Source organism: Chlorocebus sabaeus, chromosome X (assembly GCF_047675955.1).
Source record: "Chlorocebus sabaeus isolate Y175 chromosome X, mChlSab1.0.hap1, whole genome shotgun sequence".
NCBI lineage: Eukaryota > Metazoa > Chordata > Mammalia > Primates > Cercopithecidae > Chlorocebus > Chlorocebus sabaeus.
Genome location: NC_132933.1, coordinates 52,398,354 through 52,414,924, shown reverse-complemented (window position 1 = coordinate 52,414,924; position 16,571 = coordinate 52,398,354). Strand labels below are relative to the sequence as shown.

General features: G+C 40.2%; 1 long non-coding RNA gene across 2 annotated transcripts in view; it reads right to left on the bottom strand.

Annotated features, from left to right (window-relative positions):
• The window catches only part of LOC103232346 (uncharacterized), a 29,114-nt gene extending 12,573 nt beyond the window's left edge, over window positions 1-16,541 (bottom strand). The window contains exons 1-3 of one of the 2 annotated variants that reach the window (XR_497129.3): window positions 16,352-16,541; window positions 13,335-13,414; window positions 12,290-12,481 (exon numbers count right to left, since the gene is read on the bottom strand). This is a non-coding gene — a long non-coding RNA (uncharacterized lncRNA). Of the gene's footprint in view, window positions 1-12,289; window positions 12,482-13,334; window positions 13,415-16,119; window positions 16,234-16,351 lie in introns of those variants that run through there. The other variant, XR_497128.3, reaches the window with a different exon arrangement.
• Between the last annotated feature and the right edge of the window lie 30 nt (window positions 16,542-16,571).

Genomic DNA, 16,571 nt, shown 5'->3' with positions numbered 1-16,571 from the left:
TGTTGACACTTTCAGGGGAAACAATCACTTTTGAAACTCAGACTTCAGTGTATACCTAACAATTTAAAATTATGCAAAATGTTTTAAATTTGTGAACTCATTACTGTTTTAATGATTCAGTTTCTTGAGAGTTTAATTGTAAAAAATTGCTATTGCAGATTTATTTTCAATATTCTATGCCTGTAAACCATGGAGTTTTCCCCATTTGTAAAAAGACATTGTAGATAATTGAATGTTTGATTTTAGAAAGGTCATTGGTTTCTTGTTACACATTTTGTTAGTCTGGTTTTTTTGCTTATCGGGTTCAATACTGTTCTTGGATTGGCGGGCACGGTGGCTTATGCCTGTAATCCCAGCACTTTGGGAGGCCGAGGCGGGTGGATCACGAGGTCAGGAGATCAAGACCATCCTGGCCAACACGGTGAAACCCCGTCTCTACTAAAAAATACAAAAAATTAGCCGGGCGGGCGAGGTGGCGGTATCTGTAGTCCCAGCTACTCGGGAGGCTAAGGCAGGAGAATGGCGTGAACCCGGGAGGCGGAGCTTGCAGTGAACCGAGATCGCGCCACTGCACTCCAGCCTGGGTAGCAGAGCAAGACTCCGCTCAGAAAAAAAAAAAAAATTGTTATTGGAAATAGTTGATGCTATGTTATGTATAACTTTTCTAATAAAAGTTGTGTTATAAGCTGTTAAAAAAAATTACAGTATTACAGACTGGCTACACAATAACTTTATAGGAAGTCTGAAAAATACTCAAAGTTCTATAGCAACCAAGCAAACACCTAATCAAGAAAAAGACACAGTCAAAATGCTAAGAAATTTTGTAACATTTTTACTTGCCTGTACCCTATCCTTCCCTCCTGGCACACCTGGGGAAGCAGCAGCCCTGCTGCCAATTCCCTCCTTAGAACCCCAGAGAGAGGAGAATGGACTTTATTTGCAACATTCTAACCTGTCAAGGGGCTGCCTGAGGTACTGGTCTCTGTTTTAGCTAATTTGGAGGTCAGACAGGGAAAAGCAGCATGGCTGGATACTCAGGTTCAGAAAAAGCCACAGGAAATGGTGAGCACTACTCATGAACACTGCAGGCGGCCTACAAACTCACAGATACCTGGAGCAAGAGGTCAGAGGTAGAGGAACACAATAGAACATCTAAGTCCACCCTCAGAGAAGCAGGGGTGAGACTCTTTAGGAAACTGAGACATTTGTAAGCAGTCATGCATTCAAGGGAACTGGAAAACAACAACAACAACAGATACCCAGGCCAAGGCAAAATGCATAGCCAGAAGAGGCCTAAGAAGACCTTAAGACCTCACATGGGGCTGATCCCAAGCTGACAGCGTGCCCTGCTAATGAGTGAAGGTCTTCCCTGGCACAGAACCTACTTGTAATGACTAGCAGAGGTGGCTGTTTTTTTGAATGACCAATTTTTAAAAAGAACAAAAAAATAACAAACCATGCAAAGAAACAGGAAAATATGGCCCATTCAAAGGAAGAAAATAAACTGTCAGAAACTGTCCCTGAAGAAACACAAGCATCAGAAGTACTAGACAAAGACAAAATGTCTTAAATATGCTCAAAGAGCTAATGAAAACTCAAAGAACTAAAGGAAATCGGAAAAACAATACATAAACAAAAGAGAATATTAACAAAGAGAAACTATAAAAAGGAACCAAACAGAAATTCTGGAGCTGAAAATACAGTATCTGAATTGAAAAACGCCTAGAGGGATTCAACAGTAGATTCATACAGGAAGAAGAAAGAATCAGTGAACTTGAAGATAAGTCCTTTGAAATTATTGAATCTGAAGACCAAATAATAATAATAATAATTAAGAAAAGTGGACAGAGACTAAGAGACCTATGGGATACCATCAGGCTGACCAATATATGCATTACAGAAGTCTCAGATGGTGAAGGGATAAAGAAAGGAGCAGAGGAACTATCTGAAAAAATAATGGCTGAAAACTTCCCAAATTTGAGGAAAGGCATTGATTCACAAATCCAAAAATCTTGATGACCTCCAGGTAGGATAAACCCAAAGCAGTACATAACAAGACACATTATATTCTAACAAAAGCCAAAGACATGGAACACTGCAGGGGGACTACAGACTCACAGAAACCGAGGGCAAGAGATCAGAGGTAAAGGAATACAATACAAAGTCTAAGGCCCCCTCAAGAATCTTGAAAGCAGCAAGAGAAAAGTAACTCATCATGTCCAATGGATCTTCACTAAGATTATCAATGGATTTCTCAGCAAAAACCTTGAAGGCCAGAAGGAATTAGACACCATATTTAAAGGAAATTTTTTAATTGTTATTTTATTTTTCCATAAGTTATTGGAGATCAAGTGGTATTTGGTTACATGAGTAAGTTCTTTAATGGTGATTTGTGAGATTTTGGTGACCCGTCACCGAAGCAGTATACACTGCACTATATTTATAGTCTTTCATCCCTCACCCACCTCCACTCTTCCCCCCAAGTCCCCAAAGTCCATCGTATCATTCTTATGCTTTTGCATCCTCATAGCTTCACTCCCACGTATCAGTGAGAACACATGAAGTTTGGTTTTCCATTCCTAAGTTACTTCACTTAGAATAATACTCTCCAATCTCATCCAGGTCACTGCAAATGCTGCTAATTCATCCCTTTTATGGCTGCATAGTATTCCATTGTATATATATACCACAGTTTCTTTATCCACTTGTTGATTGCTAGGCATTTCGGTTGGTTCCATGATTTTGCAATTGTGAATTGTGCTGCTATAAACATACATATGCAAGTTATCTTTTTTGAATAATGACTTCTTTTCCTCTGGGTAGATACCCAGTAGTGGGATTGCTGGATCAAAGGGTAGTTCTACTTTTAGTTCTTTAAGGAATCTCTACACTATTTTCCATAGTGCCTGTAGTAGTTTACTTTCCACCAGCAGTGCAGAAGTTTTCTCTGTTTACCACATCCACACCAACATCTACTGTTTTTTTATTATGGCCATTCTTGCAGGAGTAAGGAGGTATTGCATTGTGGTTTTGATTTGCATTTCCCTGATCATTAGTGATGTTGAGCATTTTTTCATATGTTTGTTGGCCATTTGTATATCTTCTTTTGAGAATTTTCTATTCATCTCCTTAGTCCACTTTTTTATGGGATTGTGTGTGTTTTTTACTTATTGATTTGTTTCAGTTTGTTGTAGATTCTGGATATTAGCCCTTTGTCACATGTATAGATTGTGAAGCTTTTCTCCCACTCCGTGGGTTGTCTGTTTACTCTGCTGACTGGGCCTTTTCTGTGCAAAAGCTCTTTAGTTTAATTAGGTCCCAGCTATTTATCTTTTTATTGCATTTGCTTTTGGGTTCTTGGTCATGAAATCCTTGCCAAAGCCAATGTCTAGAAGGGTTTTTCCAATGCTATCTTCTAGACTTTTCATAGCTTCAGGTCTTAGGTTTAAGTCCTTAATCCACCTTGAGTTGATTTTTGTATAAGGTGAGAGATGAAGATCCAGTGTCATTCTCCTACATGTGGCTAGCCAATTACCCCAGCACCATTTGTTGAAAAAGGTGTCCTTTTCCCACTTTGTTTTTGTTTGCTTTGTTGAAGATCACTTGGCTCTAAGTATTTGGGTTTATTTCTGGGTTCTCTATTCTGCTCCATTGGTCTACATGCCTATTTTTATACCAGTACCACATTGTTTTGGTGACTATGGCCTTATAGTATAGTTTGAAATCAGCTAGTGTGATGCCTCCACATTTGTCCTTTTTGCTTAGTCTTGCTTTGGCTATGTGGGCTCTTTTTTGGTTCCATATGATTTTGGGAATTGTTTTTTCTAATTCTGTGAAGAATGATGGTGGTATTCTGATGGACAGTGCAATGTATTTGTAGATGGCTTTTGGCAGTATGGTCATTTTCACAATATTAATTCTACCCATCCATGAGCACGGGAGGTGTTTCCATTTGTTTGTGTCATATATGATTTCTTACAGCAGTGTTTGTAGTTTTCCTTGTAGAGGTCTTTCGACTCATTGGTTAGGTATATTCCTAAGTGGGTTTTTTTTGTGTGTGAGTGACTATTGTAAAAGGGGTTGAGTTCTTGATTTGATTCTCTGCTTGGTCGCTGTTGGTGTATAGAAGAGCTACTTATTTGTGTACATTAACTTTGTATGCAGGAATTTTGCTGAATTCTTTTATCAGTTCTAGGAGCTTTCTGGAGGAGTCTTTAGGGTTTTCAAGGTAAATGATTGTTATATATAAAGTTTCGGTGCTGCAAAAGAAACAGCACTCGAATATAAAATTTTCTTTTTAATTCTCAGCAAGTCTAGTTACTTCTATATAGAAGGGTGCGCCCCTACAGATGGAACAATGGTGAGTGCACACTTGGACAAGGGAGGGGAAGGGGTTCTTATCCCTGATGGATGTGGCCCCTGCTGCTGTGTTTTTCCCCTATTGGCTAGGGTTAGACCGCACATGCTAAACTAATTCCGACTGGCTAAAAAGAATGATGGGGTGAGTGCTTTGGAGGGAGTCAGGGCAGAGCAGGTAGCAGGTAATTGGAATGAGTTAGGGTGGAGCAGGTGATTGGAATGTAGGGTGGACCAGGTGATCAGAATGAGTCAGGGTGGAGTAGGTAATCCAAAAAGGTTGCTTTACAAGGAAGTTAAGTTTAAAAGTAGAAGGCAAAGAATTGAACATACATATTAATTCTTTGAAAAGAAATTTAGAACTCATATCTAACATGATCATATCATCAGCAAACAGTGACAGTTTGACTTCCTCTTTACCAATTTAGATGCCCTTTATTTCTTTCTCTTGTCTTATTGCTTTGGCTAGAACTTCCAGTACTATGTTGAAGAGGAGTGGTGACAGTGGGCATCCTTGTCTCGTTCTAGTTCTCAGAGGGAATGGTTTCAACTTTTCCCCATTCAGTATTATGTTGGCTGTGGGTTTGTCATAGATGGATTTTATTACATTAAGGTATGTCCCTTGTATGCCGATTTTACTGAGCGTTTTAATCATATAGGAATGCTGGGTTTTGTCAAATGCTTTTTCTGCATGTATTGTGATGATCATGTGATTTTTATTTTTAATTCTGTTTATGTGGTGTATCACATTTATTGACTTGTGTATGTAAAACCATCCCTGCATCCCTGGTACAAAACTTACTTGATCATGGTGGATTATCTTTTTGATATGTTATTAGAACTGGTTAGCTAGTATTTTGTTGAGGATTTTAGCATCCATGTTCATCAAAAATATTGGTCTGTAATTGTCTTTTTTGGTTATGCCCTTTGCTGGTTTTGGTATTAGGATGATGCTGGCTTCATAGAATGAATTAGGGAGGGTTCCTTCTTTCTCTGTCTTGTAAAATAGTGTCAAAAGGATTGATACCAATTCTTTGAATGTCTGCTAGAAGTCTGTTGTGAATCAGTCTGGTCCTGGACTTTTTTTGTTGGTAATTTTCTCAATTACCATTTCAATCTCACTGCTTGTTGTGGGTCTGTTCAGGGTATCTAATCCTTCCTGATTTAAACTAGGATTGTATTTTTCCAGGAATTTATCCATCTCTTCTAGGTTTTCTAGTTTATGTGCATAAAGGTATTCATAGTAGCCTTGAATGATCTTTTGTATTTCTGTGGTGTCAGTTGTAATACTTCCCGTTTCATTTCTTACTGAGTTTATTTGGATTTTCTCTCTTCTTTACTTGGTTAATCTTGCTAATGGTCTATCAATTTTATTTATCTTTCAAAGAACCAGCTTTTTCATTTCATTTACCTTTTGTATTTTTGTTTGTTTCAATTTCACTTAGTTCTGCTCTGATTTTGGTTATTTCCTTTCTTCTGCTGGGTTTGGGTTTGGTTTGTTCTTGTTTCTCTAGTTCCTTGAGGTATGACCTTAGATTGTCTGTTTGTGCTTTCTCAGACTTTCTGATGTAGGCGTTTAGGGCTCTGAACTTTCCTCTTAGCACTGCCTTTGCTTAATCCCAGAGGTTTTGATAGTTGTGACATTATTGTCATTCAGTTTGAAGAATTTTTTTAAATTTCCATCTTGATTTCATTTTTGACCCAATGCTCATTCAGGACCAGGTTATTTAATTTCCATGTATTTGCATGGTTTTGAAGGTTCTCTTTGAAGTTGATTTCCAGTTTTATTCCACTGTGGTCTGAAAGAGTGCTTATATAATTTCAATTTTCTTAAATTTATTGAAGCTCATTTTATGGCCTATCATATAGTCTATCCTGGAGAAAGTTCCATGTGCTATCGAATAGAATGTTTTATTATGCAGTTGTTGGATGAAATGTTCTATATATATATCTGTTAAGTCCAATTGTTTTAACATATAGTTTAAATCCATTCTTTCTTTGTTGACTTTCTGTCTCCATGACCTGTCTAGGGCTGTCAGTGGAGTACTGAAGTCCCCCACGATTACTGTGTTGCTATCTATCTCATTTCTCAGGTCTATTAGTAACTGTTTTATTAATTTGGGAGTTCCAGTGTTAGGTGCCTATATGTTTAGGATTATATTTTCCTGTTGGAAAGGCCTTTTGCCATTATATACTGTCCCTCTTTGTCTCTAACTGCTGTTGCTTTAAAGTTTGTTTTGTCTAAGAATAGCTACTCCTGCTCATTTTTGGTGTCCATTCGCATGAAATGCCTTTTTCTGCCCCTTTACTTTATGTGAGTCCTTATGTGTTAGGTGAGTCTCCTGAAGGCAGCATATAGCTGGTTGGTGAGTTCTTACTCATTCTGCAGTTCTGTATCTTTTAAGTGGAGCATTTAGACCATTTATATTCAAATGTTAGTATTGAAATGTGAGGTATTGTTGCTTTCATCATGCTCTTTGTTGCCTGTGTACTTTGGTTTTTGTTGTTTTTGCTTTTTAACTTACATTTTTGTTTTATACGTCCTATATGATTTATGCTTTAAAGAAGTTCTGTTTTTATGTGTTTCCAGGATTTGTTTCAAGATTTAGAGATCCTTTTAGCAGTTCTTGTAGTGATGGTTTCATAATGGTGAATTCTCTCAGCATTTGTTTGTCTGAAAATGACTGTATCTTTCCTTCATATATGACACTTAGTTTCTCTGGATACAAAATTCTTGGCTCATAATTGTTTTGTTTGAGGAGGCTGAAGATAGGTCCCCAATCCCTTCTTGCTTGTAGGATTTCTGCTGAGAAATCTGCTGCTAATCTGATAGGCTTTCCTTTATAGGTTACCTGGTGCTTCTGTCTCACAGCTCTTAAGATTCTTTCCTTGGTCTTAAGTCTGGATAACCTGATGGCAAAGTACCTAGGCGAACATCTTTTTGCAATGAATTTCCCAGGTGTTCTTTGTGCTTCTTGCATTTGGACATCTAGGTCTCTCGCAAGGCCAGGAAAGTTTCCTCGATTATTCCCCCAGATATGTTTTCCAGGCTTTTAGAATTCTCTTCTTCCTCAGGTACACTGATTATTCTTAAGTTTGGTTGTTTAACATAATTCCAGATTTCTTGGAGGTTTTGTTCATATTTCCTTATTCTTTTTTCTTTGTCTTTGCTGGATTGGGTTAATTCATAGACCTTATCTTTAAGCTCTGAATTTCTTTCTTCTACTTGTTCAATTCTATTGCTGACTTTCCAGAGAATTTCACATTTCTAAAAGTGTGTCCAAAGTTTCCTGAGTTTTGTATTGTGATTTAAGCTATCTATTTCCATGAATATTTCTCCCTTCACTTCTTGTATCATTTTTTGAACTTCCTTGTATTGGGCTTTGCCTTTCTCTGGTCCCTCCCTGTTTAGCTTAGTAACTAACCTCCTGAATTCTTTTTCAGGTAAACCAGGTATTTTGTCTTGGTTTGGATGCATTGCTGGTGAAGTAGTGTGCTTTTTGGGGAGTATAGAAGAGCCTTGTTTTGTCATATTACCAGGGTTGGTTTTCTGGTTCCTTCTCATTTGGGTAGGCTCTGTCAGAGGGAAGGTCTGGGGCTGAAGGCTATTGTTCAGATTCTTTTGTCCCACGGGGTGTTCCTTTGATGTAGTACTCTCCCCCTTTTCCTATGGATGTGGCTTCCTGTGAGCTGAACTGCAGTGATTACTGTCTTTCTTCTGGGTCTAGCCACCCAACAAGTCTACCTGGCTCCAGGCTGGTACAGGGGGTTTCTTCACAGAGTCCTGTGATGTGAACTATGGGTATCTCAGCTGTGGATACCAGCACCTGTTCCAGTGGAGGTGGCAGAGGGTGCAATGGACTCCTTGAAGGTCTTTAGCTTTGGTAATTTAATACTCTATTTTTGTGCTGGTTGGTCTCCTGCCAGGAGGTGTTGCTTTCCAGAAAGCATCAGCTTTAGTAGCGTGGAGAGGGACTGGTGGTGTATGGGGCCCTAGAACTCCCAAGATTATATGTCCTTTGTCTTCCACTACCAGGGTGGATAGGGAAGAACCATCAGATGGGGGAGGGACTGGGCATGTCTGAACTCAGACTCTCCTTGGGTGGGTCTTGCTGAGGCTGCTGTGGAGGATGGGGGTGAGATTCCCAGGTCACTGGAGTTATGTACCTAGGAGGATTATGGCTGTCTCTGCTGAGTCATGCAGGTTGTCAGGGAAGTGGGGGAAAGCCGGCAGTCACAGGCCTCACCCACCTCCCACACAAACTGAAGGGCAGGTCTCATTCCCACCGTGTCCTGACCAACAGCCCCGAGTCTGTTTCCAGGCATAGAGCGAGAGGGGATTGAAAACTTGCTCAAGGTTATCCGCCTCCCAGCTGAGAGAGAAAAGGGCTTTAATTCTTCTCCCTGCCTGTGAAATGTGCATGCCCAATTCACTCCCTCTGCTGAGTTCCGGCCAGGAGGCTTCTGGCCACATTCAAATTGTTACAAAGTTCAGCTACAGAATTCCTTCTCCCTGTGGAGTTTCGCCCCCTGCTCCTCTGGCCACCCTCCGGATGGATCCCTGTGGTGCCAGGCAGGAATGGGGTGCTTGGGTCCCAGCAAGCTCCCAGGTCCTTTCTGTTGCTTCCTCTACCTCTGTATTTCACTCGGCTCTCTAACTTGACTCAGCTCCAGGTAAAGCTGGAAACTTCTGCAAACAGACCTTCAGCCTCTCCAGTGAGGGTGTGTCTTCAGGAGAGGAGGGTCTACCTTTCCCACTTCCACAGTTGGGAAGCTCATAGTATTTGGGGTGTCTTCCCTGTCCTGCAGGAGTACTCTGCTTCTTTCAGAGGGTCTGTGGGTCCTCTTGGGATTGCTGGTTTGTTCCTACAGTCAATCTGGAGCTAAAATTCACAATGCAAGCCTCCGCATGCTACTCTGTCCGGAGCTGCAATCAAGTCCTGCCTCCTGTCTGCAATGATCCTAAAGGAATTTTTTTTTTTTAATGTCAACATACAATTCTACATCTTGCAAAACTGACCTTCAGAAATGAGGGACAAATTAAGATATTCTCAGATAAATAATACTCAACACTGCATGGGAACTTTTAGCCAGAACAATTAGGCAAAAGACAGAAACAAAAGGCATCCAAATTGGAAAGGAAGAAGTAATATTTTCTCTGTTTGCAGAGGATATGATCTTACAGGTAGAACACTGTAAATATTTCCCCCAAAAAACTGTTAGAACTAGTAAATAAATTCAGCAAAGTTGCAGAATACAAAATCAACACACAAAAATGAGTTATGAATCTATATTGACATTAAACAATCTGAAGAGGAAATTAAGAAAACAATTCCATTTACAGTAGCATCGAAAAGAATAATATTCTTAGAAAAAAACCAAAGAGGTGAAAGACTTGTACACAGAAAACTACAAAATGTTGCTGAAAGAAGCTAAAGAAAACACAAATAGATAGAAAGACATCCCATATTAATGAGTTGGAAGACTTAAAATTGTTAAGATGTGAATACTACCCAAAGTGATCTACAAATTCAATGCAATCCCTATGATTAAATAAAATCCCAATTGTGTTTTTGCAGAAATAGAAAAATTAACCTAAAATTCATATGGAAATTCAAGGAATCACAAAGAAACAAAACAATTTTGAAAAAAAAATTTTAAAACAACTTGGTGGTCTCTCACTTCCTGATTTCAAAACTACAAGCTACAGTAATCAAAACCATGTGGCATAAAGACAGACACATAGACTAATGGAATAATAAAGATTCTGGAAGTAAACCCTCACATATATGGTCAAATAATTCTCAGAAAGGGTGCCAAGATCATCCAATGGGGAAAAGAAAGTCTTTTCAACAAATGGTGCTGGGAAAACTGCATGTCCACATAGAAAAATATGAAGTTGGACCCTTACCTTGCACCATGCAAAAATTAACTCAAATTCAAATTAGATCAAAGACCTAAATATAAGAGCTAAAACTATAAAACTCTTAGAAGAAAACATAGGGGGAAAAGTTTCATAACAAGATTTAGCAAAGATTTCTTGTATCTGATACCAAAAGTACAGGCAACAATTTAAACATATATGAGTCGGACTCCATCAAAATTAAAAACTTTTGTATATCAAAGGCCACTATCAGCGGAGTGAAAAGGCAACCCACAGAATGGGAGAAAATATTTGCAAATCATATATGTGATAAGCAACTAATATCCAGAATATATAAAGAACTGCTATGACTCAACAACAAAAAAAAACAAACAACCTGATTTAAAAATGGGCAAAGAACTTGAACTTCAAAGAAGTTATACAAATGACCAGTAAACATATGAAAAGATGTTCAACATCACTAACCATTAGAGAAATACAAATCAAAACCACAATGAAATATCATTTCACACCCCTTAGGATGGCTATTATAAAAAACAGAAAATAACAAATGTTGGCAAGGAGATGGAGAAATGGGAACTCTTGTGCATTGCTGTAGGAATGTAAAATGGTGCAACCACTGTCAAAAAGAGTATGACAGTTTCTCAACAAACCAAACATAGAATTACCATGTATATTATTCAGGATTCTCCACAGAGACAGAACTAATAGGCTATCTAGAGAGAGAAAGATACAAGAGGGGATTTATTAAGGGAATTGGCTCATGTGATTATGGAGGCTGATAAGTCCCACAACAGGCTTTCTGCAAATTGGAGACCTTGGAATGCCAGTAGCATGGCCCCATTCAAGTCTGAAGGCATGAGAACCCAGGGGGCTGCTAGAGTCCAAAGGATAAAGAGCCTGGAGTGCTGATGTCTAAGGGCAAGAGAAGAGTGTATACCACCTTCAAGAGTGAGAAAGATCTTTCTGCTATTTCTGTTCTATCCCGGCTCCCAGCTGATTAGACGGTGCCTGCCCACATTGAGGGCAAATCTTCCCCACTTAGTCCACTCACGCTCACATGCCAATACCCTCTGGAAACACACTCACAGCAACACCAAAAAAATAATGCTTCACCTGTTCTCTAGTTATTCCTTAGTCCAGATGAGTTGACACCTAAAACTAATCATCACACCATGGGACCTAGCAATTCCACTTCTGGGCACAAAAGAACTGAAAGCGGGGACTCAAAGAGATACTTGTATAACCATGCTCATAGCAGTATGATTCACAATAGCCAAAAGGTGAAAGCAACCCAAGTGTCCATTAACAGATGAATAAACAAAATGTGGTGTATTTATAATATATATACAATAAAATATTCAGTCTTAAAAAGTAAAGAAATTCTGACACATACTACAACTTAGATGAACCTTAAAGACATTATGCTAAATGAAATAAGCCAACCACAGAAGGACAAATATTGTATGATTCTACTTATATGATGTACCTAGAGTAGTCAAATTCATAGAGACAGAAAGTAGAACAGTGGTTGTTAGGGGCTGGGAAGAGGGGATGGGCAGTTAGCATTTAATGGGTATGGAGTTTCATTTTGGGAAAATAAAAAATTTCTGGAAATGGATGGTGGAGACTGGCACACAACAATATGAATATACTTAATGACCCTGAACTGTACACTTAAAAATGGCTAAAATGGTAAATTTTAAGTTATACATATTTTACTACAAAAAAAGGTAACATACTAAAATGATCTCATGGGTTTTATGAGAATCAAATGAGATCCATGTAGAAAAGCCTTGTAATCTATACAGCCCTTCGCAAATGTTAGCTCTTCTTAGTCATTATCACTCCATTTTCCCCAATCTGATACCATTATCCACACGCTTTACTCAGCCACACTTACCCAACAGCACACTGTTTGAGTTTGAGTGCTAGCTGGTGAATACTCACCTTCATTTTGCTAAACCCTGTATGCCATGTGCTAGCCAACAATATCCTACTGTTCTGGTTCTTAAACAAAACAAAAACTCAAAGACTTCCTCCTCTTACCTAGTTTTTCCCAATGATTGGCTTTGAAGCAGTCCTTATTCAGTAATAAGAGCTCATCATGCCATGGCCAAGAATAGAGCATATCTTCCTCCAATTCAGTTGAACTCCCTGGCCTTCTACCAAACAACATATCTCATAACACATCCTTTGGGCAGGTGAACAACTCTGAACTTTCTTTGAAGGAACAGGATTCTGGGGAAGGAATAAAAGAAATGGACGCAGTGTGTATTGAGAATACAATCTATTAGCTAAGAAATAAAAAATGAAAATGCTAAAACATGACCAGTTTTGACGGACTAGACAACTCTCTGTAGAGCAGCCACAGGGCTGAACCCTCAAATATTCCCAGAAAGTATAGACATTGCTGTAGAACCAGCCTGATAATGCAGCAGTACAGAACTTAAGAATGATATTTCTTTCTAGAAAGCAGACCAATTGATATCTTCATCCTGATATTGATCAGGATCCATGTCAGCATTCAGGTGCTCTCTGGCTACAAGTTTCCTTAGCTCTTGCAGGTGCTGCTCATTGAAGATTTCTCTTATCACAGGTAATGCTACCAGTCTCATCTGGCACCTTTTTCATGCAATGACAACTATCCAGGAGTTGCTGCCTTTCCAAATATCACCTGTGAGACCAATGAAGGATTTTATTCCATGACTCTTTGAAGAGGTTTAAACATGGATCAAACACGAAGTAGTATCTACCCCAGCCTTAGAAATTTAACCTTTTATGACTGGGAGAAAGAACTCAAGTCTCTGTGCCTTCACAGTCTTGAATATCTTTGCTTGTTTCACTTACATTTACCTCACTCAAGATTCTTAGTGTCATCGACATGACTGGTTAAGAAGTCAGGACTTTTCAATAAAGTTTTCTGCCAGTGCCCCACAAATCATGACTGTGATCTCCCAGATTCTTTGATTCTCCACCAGGTTCCCTTTCTCTTCCATTCAAAGCCCCAAATAACATTTATCCTATATATTTTGTCCCGTTTTTTGTAAAAATGCTTCTTTGCTTGTGTTCTCCCTACATTTTCATACCATACCTATATCGTTAATTGAGGCTCAGTCATAACATCAACAACAGCATGAAACATCCCACCTTCTGTCTTCATTTTGCTATGAACTGGAGGCAAAGGAAATGCTGTCACTCAGGGAGGATATCAATGAAGGGAAAGACTCTCACAGACAGGCACTGAGGCAGGAGTCACTAGCACAGAGTGTATAAGTGAAACTAAAGATAAAAAAGGAAGCACTTGGGATACATTCCTTGCACACATCTCCTCTTTTATAACCAGTAGAGTGAAGTTGGTTGCTGAAGTCATAGAACCAATAGTCTGTTTTTCACAGATGGCTGATGATAGCAGAACAAGCCCTGGCTAAGTCCCCCATCCTTTTCTTGAGTAGTTCATTGTTATGAGCCACGGACCCACAATCACCAGGTCACATGTTCTATACTCTTTCCCAGAAACAGTGACGAAATATGCTGAGCCATCCACATTTCCTCAGTTATATTGAGAGGCAGGCGATGTAACAATTAAGCAGTCTCTGGAGCCAGAGCAACCTGAGCTCAAACCATGCCTTAGCTTGCTTGTTGTGGGACCTAGGGAAAGTTACTGAAACTTCTTTAAAGATGTTTATCAATAAAATTGGTATAGTTGACTGGCTTCAAGATTTCTTGACCACTTGATGTATTTGCCCTGCATAATTCCTAAGACTGTGATTATAATGGATTTTACTCTCATGATTAGGTTTTTACATAGCACAGCTGACTTTAATACAGGGAGATTATTTGGTTAGGCCTTGCCTAAACACAGGAGCCATTTTAAAGCAGAGTTCTCCCCAGCCGGTCAAAAGAATCTCTGGTCAGAGATTCACAGCATAAGGTTTCAATGTGCCATCACTGGCTCTGAGATGTAGAAACCCACATGTAAGGACCAAAAAGAAGCCCCCAGGAGCTAAGAGCTACAGCCCTCCAGTCAACAGCCAGCAAAGAAAAAAGGACCTCGGTCCTACAACCACAACCAACCAAATTCTGCCAACAAGAAAAATGAGCTTGGAAGCTGATTCTTCCCCCAAAGATTCCGGATAAGAGTCCAACACCTTGATTTCAGCCTTGTGAGATCCTAAGCAAAGAATCCACTCGTGTCCACCCAAACTTCTGACCTACAGAACTGTGAGCTAATAAATGAGTGTTGCTGTAAGCCACTAAGTTTGTGGAAATTTGTTACACAGCAATGGAAAACCAATACCATGAGGACAGAGCAAGTGCTTAATAAATGTTAGCTTTCACTATTACTAACTCATTGGGATCAGCTACACAGTTACAGGAAGACTAAAGCACAAATTATTTATGCAAGGCTGGCAGTGCCTTCAGATCCAGGGTCCATTTGGTCTAATATGGCTGATATTAAGTGTTTCTCAAGGGGAGAGACATTACTGGCATTCAATGAGGGAAAGGGTTCATCGTGTAGAACTGCCTTGGACATGGCAGTCCATTTATCATCTCTGGCTTCTCTTCCCCTAGTAGTAGTCATTGCAACAACTGAAAATGCCCCTGTACATTTGCAAACATGCTCCTCCACAAGGGTTGAGAACTTCGAGAACTACTTTAAGGGAAATTTCATAAGAAAGCATGTGTGTTTTAAATGCTGTCATAAAGCTACCTCAATAACTACAACACTACTCAAATTACCTGACCCTAAGAATCACCAGTGGCACTTGTTTAAATATAACGATTCCCAAGCTCTTTCCCTAGAGTCCCATTCCATAGGGCTGGGGTGGAGGCCCAGGAATCTATACTCCTACTTAAAGACCCCAGGTGAATCTTTTGTTTATGTAAGTCTGCCAAACACTGAGTTAGAAATATACTCAGCCTTACATGCATTTAGCAAAAAGTTCACCACAATGGAACAATGACACACACCAAAACTCTTTGAAAACTGTGCCTTCTACAGAGCTGTAAATATCGTTTTGGACTATTCCATTACACAAGGTGTCCTCTTGGTCACACAATGATTGCAAATGGGACTCCAGAGTCATGGAAAATGAGAATACTCTTCTCAAACATTCCATCTTTACCAGAAATTCTTTAAGTGATATGTTCCACGGTGTAAACTAGCACTTATTAATTTTTTCTAAATATTTATCATATTTCATATACTTTTATTTTGGAGACAGAGTTTCACTCTTGTTGCCCAGGTTGGAGTGCAATGGCGGATCTCGGATCACCACAACCTCCACCTCCCGGGTTCAAGCGATTCTCTGGCCTCAGCCTCCTGAGCAGCTGGGATTACAGGCGTGTGCCACCACGCCCGGCTAATTTTGTATTTTTAGTAGAAAAGGGTTTCTCCATGTTGGTCAGGCTGGTCTCGAACCCCCGACCTCAGGTGATCTGCCCACCTTGGCCTCCCAAAAGGCTGGGATTACAGGCGTGAGCCACCGCACCCGGTCCGTATACTTTTAATACATGTGGAATTAATAAAAACGTCCGTGCCTCCAATTCCGTGGCTATTTTACTGTCTTCCCTTTTCAGAGAAGTCCCTCAAAGATAGCGCTCTTGGCTCCTTCTTTTGCTTCTCCCCTAACCCTGTCCTCCTGAGGTGCCCTCTGGATTTCCTCCAACCCTGGCAGGGTCTGCCTTTTCGGGCTGATACAACGACCTGCCCTGCATGCCACATCCCAGGAGCGTGGGCACCAAAGTGTGGAAAAACCAATGAATGACGTTTTCTGTTTCCTGCCTGCCAGAATCCCCAGCCGCACCGCCCCACCACGAACCACATGGAACCCACGGACTACACCAGGACAGAAAGAGGTCTGTTTTTCCTTTACCTCTCCCATTTCTTCAACTATGTTTCTCTCGGCTAGCATACCCTTTCCTCATCTCACTCCAACACGCACAGCTTTAGCAAATTAATATGCACTCTGCTGGGACGCGCCCAAGCATTTCCCTCCCTTGATAGGGCGGAACTAAAATGCAAGCGCCACAGTTGTCAGCAAAAGACTTCCCTGTTACCATGGTAAAGCCGCTGCGCCATCTTTATTGTGGTTAACGAGTACAAACCTAAGAGAAAATTAATAAGAAGGAAGTCTGCAGGCTGAAACCCTTCAAATTAGCCTGGACTCGCCTGCATCTGGCTCGGAACAGAGTTAATCTCAGGGGTGGGGGTTGAGTCCTCCGGTGGACGCAACTCGCGCCTGCGGCTAACAGAAGGTCGCCAGGGGAGGGGCTCTGCGTCCGTTCCACCCAGGCACTTCCGGCTCATGCGCCGTACGGAAGCGTG